The sequence below is a fragment of the Cibotium barometz genome, chromosome 59 (genome assembly GCF_041138505.1).
Source record: "Cibotium barometz isolate CiBa-2024 chromosome 59, ASM4113850v1, whole genome shotgun sequence".
Lineage (NCBI taxonomy): Eukaryota > Viridiplantae > Streptophyta > Polypodiopsida > Cyatheales > Cibotiaceae > Cibotium > Cibotium barometz.
Genome location: NC_141104.1, coordinates 9869801 through 9882588, shown reverse-complemented (window position 1 = coordinate 9882588; position 12788 = coordinate 9869801). Strand labels below are relative to the sequence as shown.

Genomic DNA, 12788 nt, shown 5'->3' with positions numbered 1-12788 from the left:
GGAGTGAAATTGGCTCAAAGAAGGATTGCCTCTCCTATTTGTCCAAGATGTCATCATACTACTGAGAGTGTTCCGCATTTATTGTGGTCTTGTTCATGTTCCAGAATCCTTCTAGACAAGATCTCCTATTTCTTATCTCTCAGATTTCCTGCACACAGATTCTACAAGTTTTTCTGGATGTTTGGCACCTTATCAGCTTCATTGTCACAATATTCTCTTTTTTTCCATTGGATCAGATATTGGGCCTTGTGGACCCTCTGGCTACAGCGAAATTATACATATCTGAATTCACCCCTTCAGCAGCCTTATGAATTCTTCCGAGCCTCGTTGCGGCAGTCTTTATATGATGCCGTGCATGAGGGAGATTTGGATGTTTCTTGTGTTCAGCTTTTCTTTTACTGTTTCTGATAGATAGGGCATAGGCTCTTTTCTTGAGCACTGCCCTGCTCTTGCATAGAACTTTGTTACTGCTGTTTTTTGAGTTCTAGGGTTTAGACATCCTCCTGATGCCTGACCCTTTTGTACATTCATGATATAATGCAATTTCAACTGGTTTTACCAAAAAAAAAAAGTGTGTGTGTGTGTGTGTGTGTGTGTGTGTGTGTGTGTGTGTGTGTACATATATAATATCGTATGCAGCCGGTGCACCATCAGTGTATTTTGGGAAACCATCTCTCCCGCTCATGGACATTGGGTAGATCAGTACGACAGGGCTGCCCCCTTAGTGCTTTGCTATATGCCATTGTCACCCATCCCCTTCTAAAGTATCTTGATCATCTGACACATACAGGGCAGATGAAAGGGCTCACAATCCCTGGGGCATCATCCTTTTTGGCTCAAGCATATGCTGATGATTCCTTTTTCATGCCACAGAATTCACCCCAGGAAGTACATATGCTAATGACCACGCTTTCATTGTTTGGCTTGGCAGCTGGTCTGAATATTAATTTTGACAAATCTAAATTACTTCCTCTCAAACAATGTGATTGGCATTCTCTCCTTTGGCCTGGGCAAGTGGTGAATTCAAAAGATGCAGTCAGGCATTTGGGATATCCAATAGGATGGCATATTACTAGGAAGCAGCAGCTCAAATGGGTCTTACAAAGACTGCAACATAAATTGGATTTCTGGAAGATATCTACCTGGCCGCTTCATGTCAGGCTCAGAATAGTGCAGTCTATTGTAATGTCATATGTGCAATTTTATTTGCCATTGTTACATTGGTCCTCTCGGGATATTTCAGCCTTTATGTCACAAGCCATGGAAATACTCTGGAGAACAAAAGCGGCAGTGAAAGCATTAAGACTGATGAAGATGGAATTGTTGTGCTCCCCAAGGATGCATGGTGGTCTAAATATTCTAAATGTGCGGTATCATGTCCTTGCAAGGAAAATCACTATGCTGCATACTTTTTTCCGCCAACAACAGCCATGGACATGTATGCTTGCATCTATGTGTGTTAATATGAGGACTTCTGCTTATGGCCAATGGACTACTGATCCCTGGGAGGTTGTCATTGGGAGATTTGCAGGAAAGATACCAGGCTGCCCTTTCTCTACTGCTTTGATTTTGGACTGGAAACAGCTACTTTCAAAAGTTAAATGGGCTCCTAATAATTGCTCGGGGACAAATTCCATGAGACAGGAAAGTATTCATTGGAGTGCCATCTTTGACACTCCACTTGCCTTACAGGAACCGATCCGAGCATACAACCTCTCTAAATTGGGAATTCGGTATACACAAGATGTGGTGGATGATCAGGGATATGTTTTATCTTTTCCCCAGGCTATGGCTTCCTATCCTTTGGGAATGCATCACAGGACCATATGGAAGAAAATTGCTGATTTATTATTTCCTTTTCTACCAGTTCCTCCTATGGCTCCTATGGATCGGCTTATGGATTGGCAGCTGCTTTCCTCCACTTCAGGCACTCATCCTGTTCCTCTCCCCGCTCTAACCTCCATTAAAGCCTATCATTTACTTCAGCCTGCTCCATGGATCCAGCAATATGGCAATTCTTTATGGCATATAAGGAAACCCCTTTCATGGTGGAGGAAGAATATTCGAATGATATGGAAAAGTAAAATGCCTTTGAAACAAAGACTTTTCCTCTGGAGATGTTTGACAGGTACATTGTCAGTGGGGGTTACACTTGCAAGACGCCATATTGCATCATCCACCTGTCTAAGATGTATGGCTCTTTCAGAGACAATTCCTCATTTGCTTTGGCATTGTCCTTGTTCTAGGATCCTCCTCAGGCGTATTTCTGATTATCTTTGCCTTCGCTTCCCAACTCATAGATTTGGGAAACATTTCTGGCTCTTTGGCAGACATCTCAGAACTTTGTCCCAATACTCACTTTTTCTATTTTGGGTGAGATATTGGGCCCTATGGACCATCTGGAGTGAACACAATTTTGCATATTTGGGAAGGCACAATCTCCAATCATATGAATCTTTCCGAGCCTCATTGCGACAGTCTGTATATGCTGCTTGCCTTGAGGGTGACATGGATGCATCTTGTATTCAGCTTTTCTTCGAGTGCTTTTGATCTTTGGATATTCTCCACTCTGGAGAATATGATTATGTAAACTTTCTTGTGTGCTTCCATTAGGCTCTCCTTTGGAGTCTAATGTCTTGTATATTGACTTTATGAAAATATAACAATTACTGGTTTTACTATAAAAAAAAGTGTGTACATATATAAATGTACACACACACACATATATAAATGTACACACACTTTTTTTTTCTTTTTTTTTTGGTAAATCCATGAACAGTATATTATCAAAGAAATTTACATGAGAGTCTCCAAAACGGAGAGCCTCAACGGGAAATCAGAAGCAAAGAGAAACTATTTCCAAGCATGACTGATGAAGATCTCCTTGGTGGCAAGCATCATAAACACTTTGCCGTAAGGAGATTCTAAAATACTGATAAGATTGCAAAAACGGTTTCCCAAAATATCTCATGTTGTGATCTTGCCATATGGTCCAGAAAGCCCAATATCTGACCCAGTACAAAAGTAAAGAGTAATGGACCGTGGTTGTAGGGAGTATGCCAAAAAGCCAAAAGTGTTTCCCAAAAAAAGAGTTAGGGAAACGAAGGCGAAGTAACATGGAAATTTTGCGGATGAAGGCCTTAGTGCTGGAGCACGTCCAAAACAAATGAGGCACCGTTTCAGAAGGGGCCATGCATCGAAGACAAGAAGCAGATGCAATCCTTCGTTTAGCAAGAGTGACCCCCACAGATAAGGAACCTGTAAGACAACGCCATAGGAAAAGCTTTTGCTTGAGAGGTAATTTACTCCTCCATAAATTGCGAAGATTCTTTCGCCACCAAGCAAGTGATTTTGTCATATGCCAAAGAGAATTAGCATGTGAATGAATCCATGGTGATGGCTGGAGGAGAGAGTATGTCGTCCTAACCGTTAGGTCAGAAAGAATAACACGACGAGAATTTGAGCCCACCGGGTGTAACTGCCAATCCTGTAATCTGTCCCTGTTAGATAAAGGAGGGATGGGAAGAAAAGGCTGCAACAAGTCAACAATTTTCCCCCAAATGAACCTGTGATGCATCGCTAGTGGATAGGAAGCCATAGCCTGAGGGAAGGAAAGCATTTGACCAGTAGCATCAACAACATCATTTATGCACCTAATCCCCAATTTGCTGAGATTGTATGCCCGAATCGGCTCTTGCAGGGCCAATGGAGAATCAAAAACAGCACTCCAGTAAATGCTTTCCTGCCGAAGGGAATTGGCATGAGACAAAAGGAAGGGTGCCCAATGAGCATGCGAAAGGACCTGTTTCCAATCGCAAATAAGTGAAGTGGCAAAAGGGCAGCCCGGGATAGAACCTACAAATCTGCCCAAAATGACCTCCCACTGATCAGTGATCCATGCACCATGTGCAGAAGTGCGTAAGGCCGTGCACATGGTTGCAAGCATATGAGTCCATGGCTGCGTCTGACGAAAAAAGGTGAGTAGGAGAGGAATTTTCCTTGCCAAGGCCATTGTCTGTGAGATAAAATCCCAGTTGACCGTGTCAAAAGCTTTAGCAAAGTCCACTTGCATAATAAAAACATCTTGGTCAGAATATTTTGCATATTCAATAGCCATGAGAGCATTGCCAATATTATCATGGATCTGTCGCCTAGGAACAAAGCCATATTGCAAGGGATGCAGACCCTCATAAAGCACTTGGTGAAGACGGTGCACCAGCATTTTAGCAAAAAGTTTGTAAACAACAGGCATCAATGTGATGGGCCTCCAATCCATGAGATGCTCACACAAATTCCGCTTGGGGATGAGTTTAACTATGCCATGCTTCCATGATTGGGGGAGTACTCTTGTATGCCAAGCCTCATTAATCATTTGCAAGATAACACCTTTAAGGTCTTCCCAAAAGTGTAAGAAAAATTCCACCGTGAGGCTATCATACCCTGGTGCCTTACCAGTGCTGAGATGGGACAAGGCATCATCAAGCTCCACATCAGTGAAAGGCATATCAAGTTTGAGAGCTTCCTGTGGGTTGAGAATGGGAAGAACATGCTGTAAAAGAGTATCCCGAGCTTGTAATTCTTGCAAAGAAGTGGTAGCAGGGGGTGCAAACAGTTTCTGAAAATAAGAAAAGCATTCATGTTGGAGCTCTGAGAAAGACCGAGTCCATTCACCATCTAGTTTACGGACTCTGAGGCAAGAGAAATTCCTCCTGGAAGCATGTAACCCTTGAAAGAAAGATTTTGAAGAGCAGCCTTTGTCCATGAATTAAGTCATCCTTGCCCGAACCTGCCACTTGGCCAATTTCCGTCGATCATTAGCTTGCAAGAGAGCTGTTGAGACTGAGAGAGAGTCTCCATTTGTTGAGAGGAGAGGAGCTGCAATTGGGAATGTACAGTCAAGGACTGAACTACTGCTTTGGCATACTGAACTTTAGCTCTCCAGTCAGGCATGAAATTACTCCCATATTCATAAATAGCATGCTGAAGCCTGTCCACAAGGCGTTGCCATGCAAAATTAGAGTCATAATGGGCATGGGCTGCAAGAGGAGTTATGGCATATCGGATCAATTGTTGAAATTGTGCATGCTGGAGGTATCCTTTATTGATATGTTTCATCCGAATGGAATATAAAGGCATATCATCCCAAGGCTCACCAAACTGAATATTCAGCCATAAAGGAGCATGGTCAGAGAGACAAAGAGAGTGATCAACCTCAATATGAAGAGTGAAATCTGTATATTGTTGAGCATGCAGTAAATACCATCTATCCAAGCAAGCCCAGTAGTCAGTAAAGGCATTATGATGATAGGTGTAGCCCACTATTCCAGTGTGCATGGCTGTCCATAAATCTTGTGCATGTGTCGTGGTAAGTAACTCCTCCCATGATCGCTTTTCAGAAGGGATCATATGAGATCTATGAGTAGTGTTGTCTGATGGCATGGGAGAGTTATTAAAGTCTCCGCCAAGAAGAGCACAAGATCGCCATGGGTAAGAAGCAAGAGCATGCCACATGGAAGCTCTGGAAGCAGAAGTTTGCGAGGCATAAACAGAGGCAAATTCCCAAATATCACCATTGACATCACATTGAATCACCATCCATCTGCCATCACAATCATTGAAGGTAAGCTGGGGCTGCAGTTCATGTCTGACCAATATGCAAAGACCCGAGAAATGCTTAGTACCTGCATAGTGGATATCATAGCCCCCAAAATAGCCAACCTGGCCAGCCATAGAATGTTGGTTATGTTCTTGCAAACAGAGAATGTCCGGCTGCCTGGTTAAAACATAATTCCACACTAGCCTCCACTTAGAAGGATTGCAGAGGCCCTGTACATTAAGATTGACACAGTGGAGTTTGTCAAGCATGAGGATATATACAAAGGAGGAGACCAAGAATATACAACCAAAGAGTGCTTAAGCATCAGCCATGGGCGAGGACCATGCTGGAGCATCGTGATCTTCCTCGTCCACTTTGGGGTGAGGCTGTGGCAACAGCTGTCCATACCATTAACCGCTCTCCGACGACTTCTGTACCCCATATGACTCCATTTGAGGCATATTTTGGCAGGAAACCCGATGTCTCGCACTTCCGTGTCTTTGGGAGTGACGCGTATGTACATATTCTGAAGAAGCAGAGGGGGAAGCTTGACTCCAAGTCCCGCAAGTTGGTATTTGTGGGGTATAACTCTCTTTCCAAGGGATACAGGTTGTATGATCCAGAGAGGAACGAGATTGTTGTCAGCCGGGATGTGGTCTTTGACGAGCATGTTCCAGCATCCACTGTCGAGGAGCCGCCACTTCTTGGAGATCCAGAGGAGTCTGATGATGATTCCCAATCTACCACTCCAGTTGATCCACCTCAGTCATCACAGGAGGTTGAGCCCGCAGCTGGAGTTGAGCCCCCGCGACCACAGGAGGCTCCACGATCTGTTCGAGTACCTAGGTGGTTGTTAGACACCCTTCGGGAGTCAGGTGTCACGGAGCTACCCTCCGAGTGGACCACAGAGGACGGCCCTCGAAGATCACATCGAGTCCGAGATAAAAGCAACACGGCGGAGCTTCTTCAGGTGAACTATGCTCTGATGTCTCGTATCATGCGGGATAAAGAGCCCACTTCCGTAAAGGAAGCCCTTTCACAGGATACTTGGAGGGAAGCCATGCAGGTGGAACTTGACGCCATCGAGAAGAACAACACTTGGGAGTTGGTACCGAGGCCGTCGAAGCGGTCGGTCATTGGTGTCAAATGGGTCTTTAAGACCAAGTACGCGGCTGATGGGTCGGTGGACAAACACAAAGCCAGGCTCGTGGCTAAGGGTTATGCTCAACGGCCAGGCATCGACTACGAGGATACCTTTGCACCGACAGCACGGATGACCACGATTCGGACCGTTCTTGCCCTTGCTTCTTCTCAAAGGTGGCCCGTGTACCAGATGGATGTAAAATCTGCGTTCCTTAATGGTGACCTGCAGGAGGAGGTGTACGTTGAGCAGCCTCCAGGCTTTATTGTTCCAGGATCGGAAGGGATGGTTTACAGGTTACGTAAGGCCTTGTATGGTCTTAAGCAGGCTCCGAGGGCTTGGAATCAGAAGATTGATTCCTTCTTTATTCGGACTGGATTTCAGAGATCGGTTGCAGATCCGAACCTGTATCTCTTTCGGGAACGCGGCATGGTCACACTTATCATCCTTTATGTGGATGATCTCATCCTCACCGGCGGTCATGTGAAGCACATTGGAGTGACGAAGGCTGCCTTGTCAAAGGAGTTTGAGATGACCGACTTAGGCTTACTCCACTTCTTCTTGGGATTGGAGATTTGGCAGACCCAGAGGGGGTTTTTCGTCTCTCAGCAGCGGTATGTTCATGAGTTGCTTGAGGCCTTTGGGATGGAGAACTGCAAGCCTATTACTTCACCGATGGACCCGAACACAAAGTTAACCGTTACAGATCCTTGTGAGCCAGTTGATGCCTCGCAGTACCGGAAGTTGGTTGGTTCATTGATCTGGTTGCTGAACACCAAATTGGACTTGAGCTTCTCCGTGGGGCTGTTGAGCTCGTTTATGCAGACGCCATTGAAGACTCATTGCGACGCAGGATTGCGGATCTTGCGGTATCTGCAGAGTACGAAGGATCTGGGACTCTTTTACACAGGAGGGAATGGAGTCAAGCTCCAAGGTTGGAGTGACTCAGATTGGGGAGGAGATCCAGACACGAGGAGATCTACTTCAGGATACACTCGGCTCAGGAGCAGCAAGAAGCAGCCAACTATTGCCCTTTCTTCGACAGAGGCAGAGTATCGGGTTGCTTGTGGTGCTGCTTGTGAGGTTGTATGGCTGCGGAGGCTGCTAGGCGAGATGGGGTTTCCACAGCGGGAGCCCACAGTCATCCAGTGTGATAACCAGAGTTGTATAGCTATTGCTTGGAACCCGGTTTTCCATGCCCGGACCAAGCATATAGAGATACAGTATCACTTTGTACGTGAGAAGATCTTGGCGGGTGACATCTTGCTACTTTATTGTTCGACAGAGGACAATGCGGCGGACCTCTTCACGAAGTCTCTACCTCAGGCTACGCTCAGGCGGCACTCCAGCTCCCTGGGGTTGGTTACATAGCCAGGAGCTGAGAGGGGGTGTTAGAAGTCATCTCCTGTCTATTTGTATACACCAGGGCCTCTGTTGTGGGTGTGCCCGCCCGTATATCATTTTTCCACACTCCCCGTATTTTTTCCCTATTTTTCCCATTTTTTCCTAGTGGTTGGAGAGCTGCCAAGTGATGCCAGGAGCACCCTATTGCTGGCCGACTGGATCTACATCAGTCGTGGGCTGTAGGAGTGCTGGCCGACTTGCTTTGCTCAGTCGTAGGCATCTGTAGCTGGCCGACTGCTGATTTCTCAGTCGTGGGCACCATCTGAAGCTGGCCGACTGCTCACATGGAGATGTATATATTGCCCCTCAGCCCCCACCACTTTCTCATTCAGTTTTTCGGGATCTTGTGTATAGAGAAGAGTTTACACCTCTCTCTCTCTGTGTTTCTTGTGCTGATTATTTTCTGCAGTCTACTTGCTCTTGTCTACCCAAGTTTGGTTATCATTTCCGCTGCATATTCTGACATGGTACTCCCAATGGTACCAGCATCTATACAAACTTTCCTACCCCTATCAGTAAAATTTACTTTCTTCTCCTTATGCAAAATCTTGGGATCCAAACGATAATGCCAAGGCATCCCAAGTATCGCATCACATCTTGTAAGTGGTGCTACCAGAAAGTCTTCATGATCCAAATAACCCCGAATTTGTATACCGATCTTCCCTATGATGGGAGTGACTTTAACTTCTTTGCAATCAAAGTTGGCATCTGCATGTCCATGCAATGAAGCATCAAATTTTGGCAAACCGGGGGAAATGGTGCCACATAGCCAAAAGAATTTTTCATAAGTTCTGTTGACATATCTCAGACGAAGGTGTACTGACAATCTGTCCATAAGTGCTCGGGAATGGGGACAAGACTATAGAAGATGATAGACTCTCACGTGGATTTGAACATCTTCTACAAGATGCTAAAGCAATATGTCTTTCAGCCAAAAAATTGCTAACCGATAAGGCACGTACACACACACACACACATGTATATGTATACATACATACATATATATATATATATATATATATATATATATATATATATATATATATACATACATTTATTTATTTATTTATTGTTGTATTTATTCCATTCGGATGAAACATATCAATAAAGGATACCTCCAGCATGCACAATTTCAACAATTGATCCGATATGCCATAATTCCTCTTACAGCCCATGCCCATTATGACTCTAATTTTGCATGGCAACGCCTTGTGGACAGGCTTCAGCATGCTATTCATGAATATGGGAGTAATTTCATGCCTGACTGGAGAGCTAAAGTTCAGCATGCCAAAGCAGTAGTTCAGTCCTTGACTGCACATTCCCAATTGAAGCCCCTCTCCTCTCAACAAATGGACACTCTCTCTCAGTCAACAGCTCTCTTGCAAGCTAATGACCGACGGAAATTGGCCAAGTGGCAGGTTCGGGCAAGGATGACTCAATTCATGGACAAAGGCTGCTCTTCAAAATCTTTCTTTCAAGGGTTACATGCTTCCAGGAGGAAGACCTCTTGCCTCGGAGTCCGTAAACTGGATGGTAAATGGACTCGGTCTTTCTCAGAGCTCCAACATGAATGCTTTTCTTATTTTTAGAAACTGTTTGCACCCCCTGCTACCACTTCTTTGCAAGAATTACAAGCTCGGGATACTCTTTTACAGCATGTTCTTCCCATTCTCAACCCACAGGAAGCTCTCAAACTTGATATGCCTTTCACTGATGTGGAGCTTGATGATGCCTTGTCCCATCTTAGCACTGGTGAGGCACCAGGGTATGATAGCCTCACGGTGGAATTTTTCTTACACTTTTGGGAAGACCTTAAAGGTGTTATCTTGCAAATGATTAATGAGGCTTGGCATACAAGAGTACTCCCCCAATCATGGAAGCATGGCGTAGTTAAACTCATCCCCAAGCGGAATTTGTGTGAGCATCTCATGGATTGGAGGCCCATCACATTGATGCCTGTTGTTTACAAACTCTTTGCTAAAATGCTGGTGCACCGTCTTCAGCAAGTGCTTTATGAGGGTCTGCATCCCTTGCAATATGGCTTTGTTCCTAGGCGACAGATCCATGATAATATTGGCAATGCTCTCATGGCTATTGAATATGCAAAATATTCTGACCAAGATGTTTTTATTATGCAAGTGGACTTTGCTAAAGCTTTTGACACGGTCAACTGGGATTTTATCTCACAGACAATGGCTCAGATGGGATTCGGGCCAAAAATGGCTAATGTCATCTACTGCTTGTATGCTGACTCTACAGCCCAATGCATCCTTGGCAATCATCTTTCTCAATCTTGGTCCTTGGGTCGTTCGGTCAGACAAGGGTGTCCACTCAGTGCCCTCTTATATGCCATTGCCACTCACCCACTTCTCAGATACTTGGATCATCTTACCGAGCAAGACCACCTCATTGGTCTTCAGATTCCTGGAGCCCCTCCCTTTATGGCTCAGGCATATGCAGATGACTCATTCTTTATGCAGCATAATTCTCCACAGCAGTTGAAGACTCTTATGGACACTCTCTCTATATATGGCATGGCTGCTGGCCTGCATGTCAATTTTGACAAATCCAGCCTCATACCTCTGCATCTATATGATTGGCATGTTCTTTTATGGCCTGGACACATTATACAGCCCTATGATGTGGTCCGCCATCTTGGTTACCCTATTGGCTCGTACATCACTTGGAAACAACAGTTAAAGTGGATTTTTGACAAACTTCATGCCAAGCTCCACTACTGGAAGCTCTCCACTTGGCCACTCCATGTTAGGCTCCGGATTGTCCAGTCGATTATCATGGCCTATGTTCAGTACTATTTGCCTTTGATACATTGGACCTCTCAGGACACTTCTGCTTTCATGTCTCAGGCTATGGAGCTGTTATGGAAAACAAAGTCTTCTGCTAAAGCTTTAAGACTTATGCGGATGGCAAAAGTTTGTTCCCCGAGGATGCATGGCGGATTGAATGTGCTGAATATTGCGCATCATGTCTTGGCAAGGAAAATTCCTCTCCTACTCACCTTTTTTCGTCAGACGCAGCCATGGACTCATATGCTTGCAACCATGTGCACGGCCTTACGCACTTCTGCACATGGTGCATGGATCACTGATCAGTGGGAGGTCATTTTGGGCAGATTTGTAGGTTCTATCCTGGGCTGCCCTTTTGCCACTTCACTTATTTGCGATTGGAAACAGGTCCTTTCGCATGCTCATTGGGCACCCTTCCTTTTGTCTCATGCCAATTCCCTTCGGCAGGAAAGCATTTACTGGAGTGCTGTTTTTGATTCTCCATTGGCCCTGCAAGAGCCGATTCGGGCATACAATCTCAGCAAATTGGGGATTAGGTGCATAAATGATGTTGTTGATGCTACTGGTCAAATGCTTTCCTTCCCTCAGGCTATGGCTTCCTATCCACTAGTCATGCATCACAGGTTCATTTGGGGGAAAATTGCTGACTTGTTGCAGCCTTTTCTTCCCACTAACAGCGCCATCACCATGGATTCATTCACATGCTAATTCTCTTTGGCATATGACAAAATCACTTGCTTCGTGGCGAAAGAATCTTCGCAATTTATGGAGGAGTAAATTACCTCTCAAGCAAAAGCTTTTCCTATGGCGATGTCTTACAGGTTCCTTATCTGTGGGGGGTCACTCTTGCTAAACGAAGGATTGCATCTGCTTCTTGTCTTCGATACATGGCCCCTTCTGAAACGGTGCCTCATTTGTTTTGGACGTGCTCCAGCACTAAGGCCTTCATCCGCAAAATTTCCATGTTACTTCGCCTTCGTTTCCCTAACTCTTTTTTTGGGAAACACTTTTGGCTTTTTGGCATACTCCCTACAACCATGGTCCATTACTCTTTACTTTTGTACTGGGTCAGATATTGGGCTTTCTGGACCATATGGCAAGATCACAACATGAGATATTTTGGAAAACCGTTTTTGCAATCTTATCAGTATTTTAGAAGCTCCTTACGGCAATCTGTTTATGATGCTTGCCACCAAGGAGATCATGCCTGGAAATAGTTTCTCTTTGCTTCTGATTTCCCGTTGAGGCTCTCCGTTTTGGAGACTCTCATGTAAATTTCTTTGATAATATATTGTTCATGGATTTACCAAAAAAAAAAGTGTGTGTGTATATGTATGTATATGTATATGTATATATATATGTATATGTATATGTATATATATATATATGTATGTGTGTGTACCATTAGACCAACTCAAGCCTCCACCCAATCCCCTGCTAATATCATCCCATTACCACCAACATCCAGGAGCTAGGCTTCTGATGATGGAATGGAGAACCTATGAGTCGTCAATCCCATGGAGAAAGCCGACAGATGGCTTGAATGAAAGGTTCCTCCTTAAGCACTCCACTTGAAAAATGACCATTCCAACAAAGCATTGATTGCAAATGCTGATACCTGTGTCAGCGTTTGCCGGTATCGGGTCAGGGTTCTCAAATTGGAACTCCAAAGCTGATGCCAGCTTCAAGGCAGGGAATGGCCTTTGGAATGATAGGCCTGAGGCGATCTCCCACCTCCTAACCAGGGGGGAATGGCCGTTGTGAGGCCATTTCCTACATCGTGTAATTGCTTTCAGATCCCAACTCATATCCAAGAGAAGGTTGATATAAAACACAAACT

General features: G+C 44.7%; 1 protein-coding gene across 5 annotated transcripts in view; it reads right to left on the bottom strand.

Annotated features, from left to right (window-relative positions):
- LOC147605466 (4-alpha-glucanotransferase DPE1, chloroplastic/amyloplastic-like) overlaps positions 1-12788 on the bottom strand; it is a 69688-nt gene that overhangs the window by 56415 nt on the left and 485 nt on the right. The gene's annotated exons all lie outside the window — the stretch shown is intronic.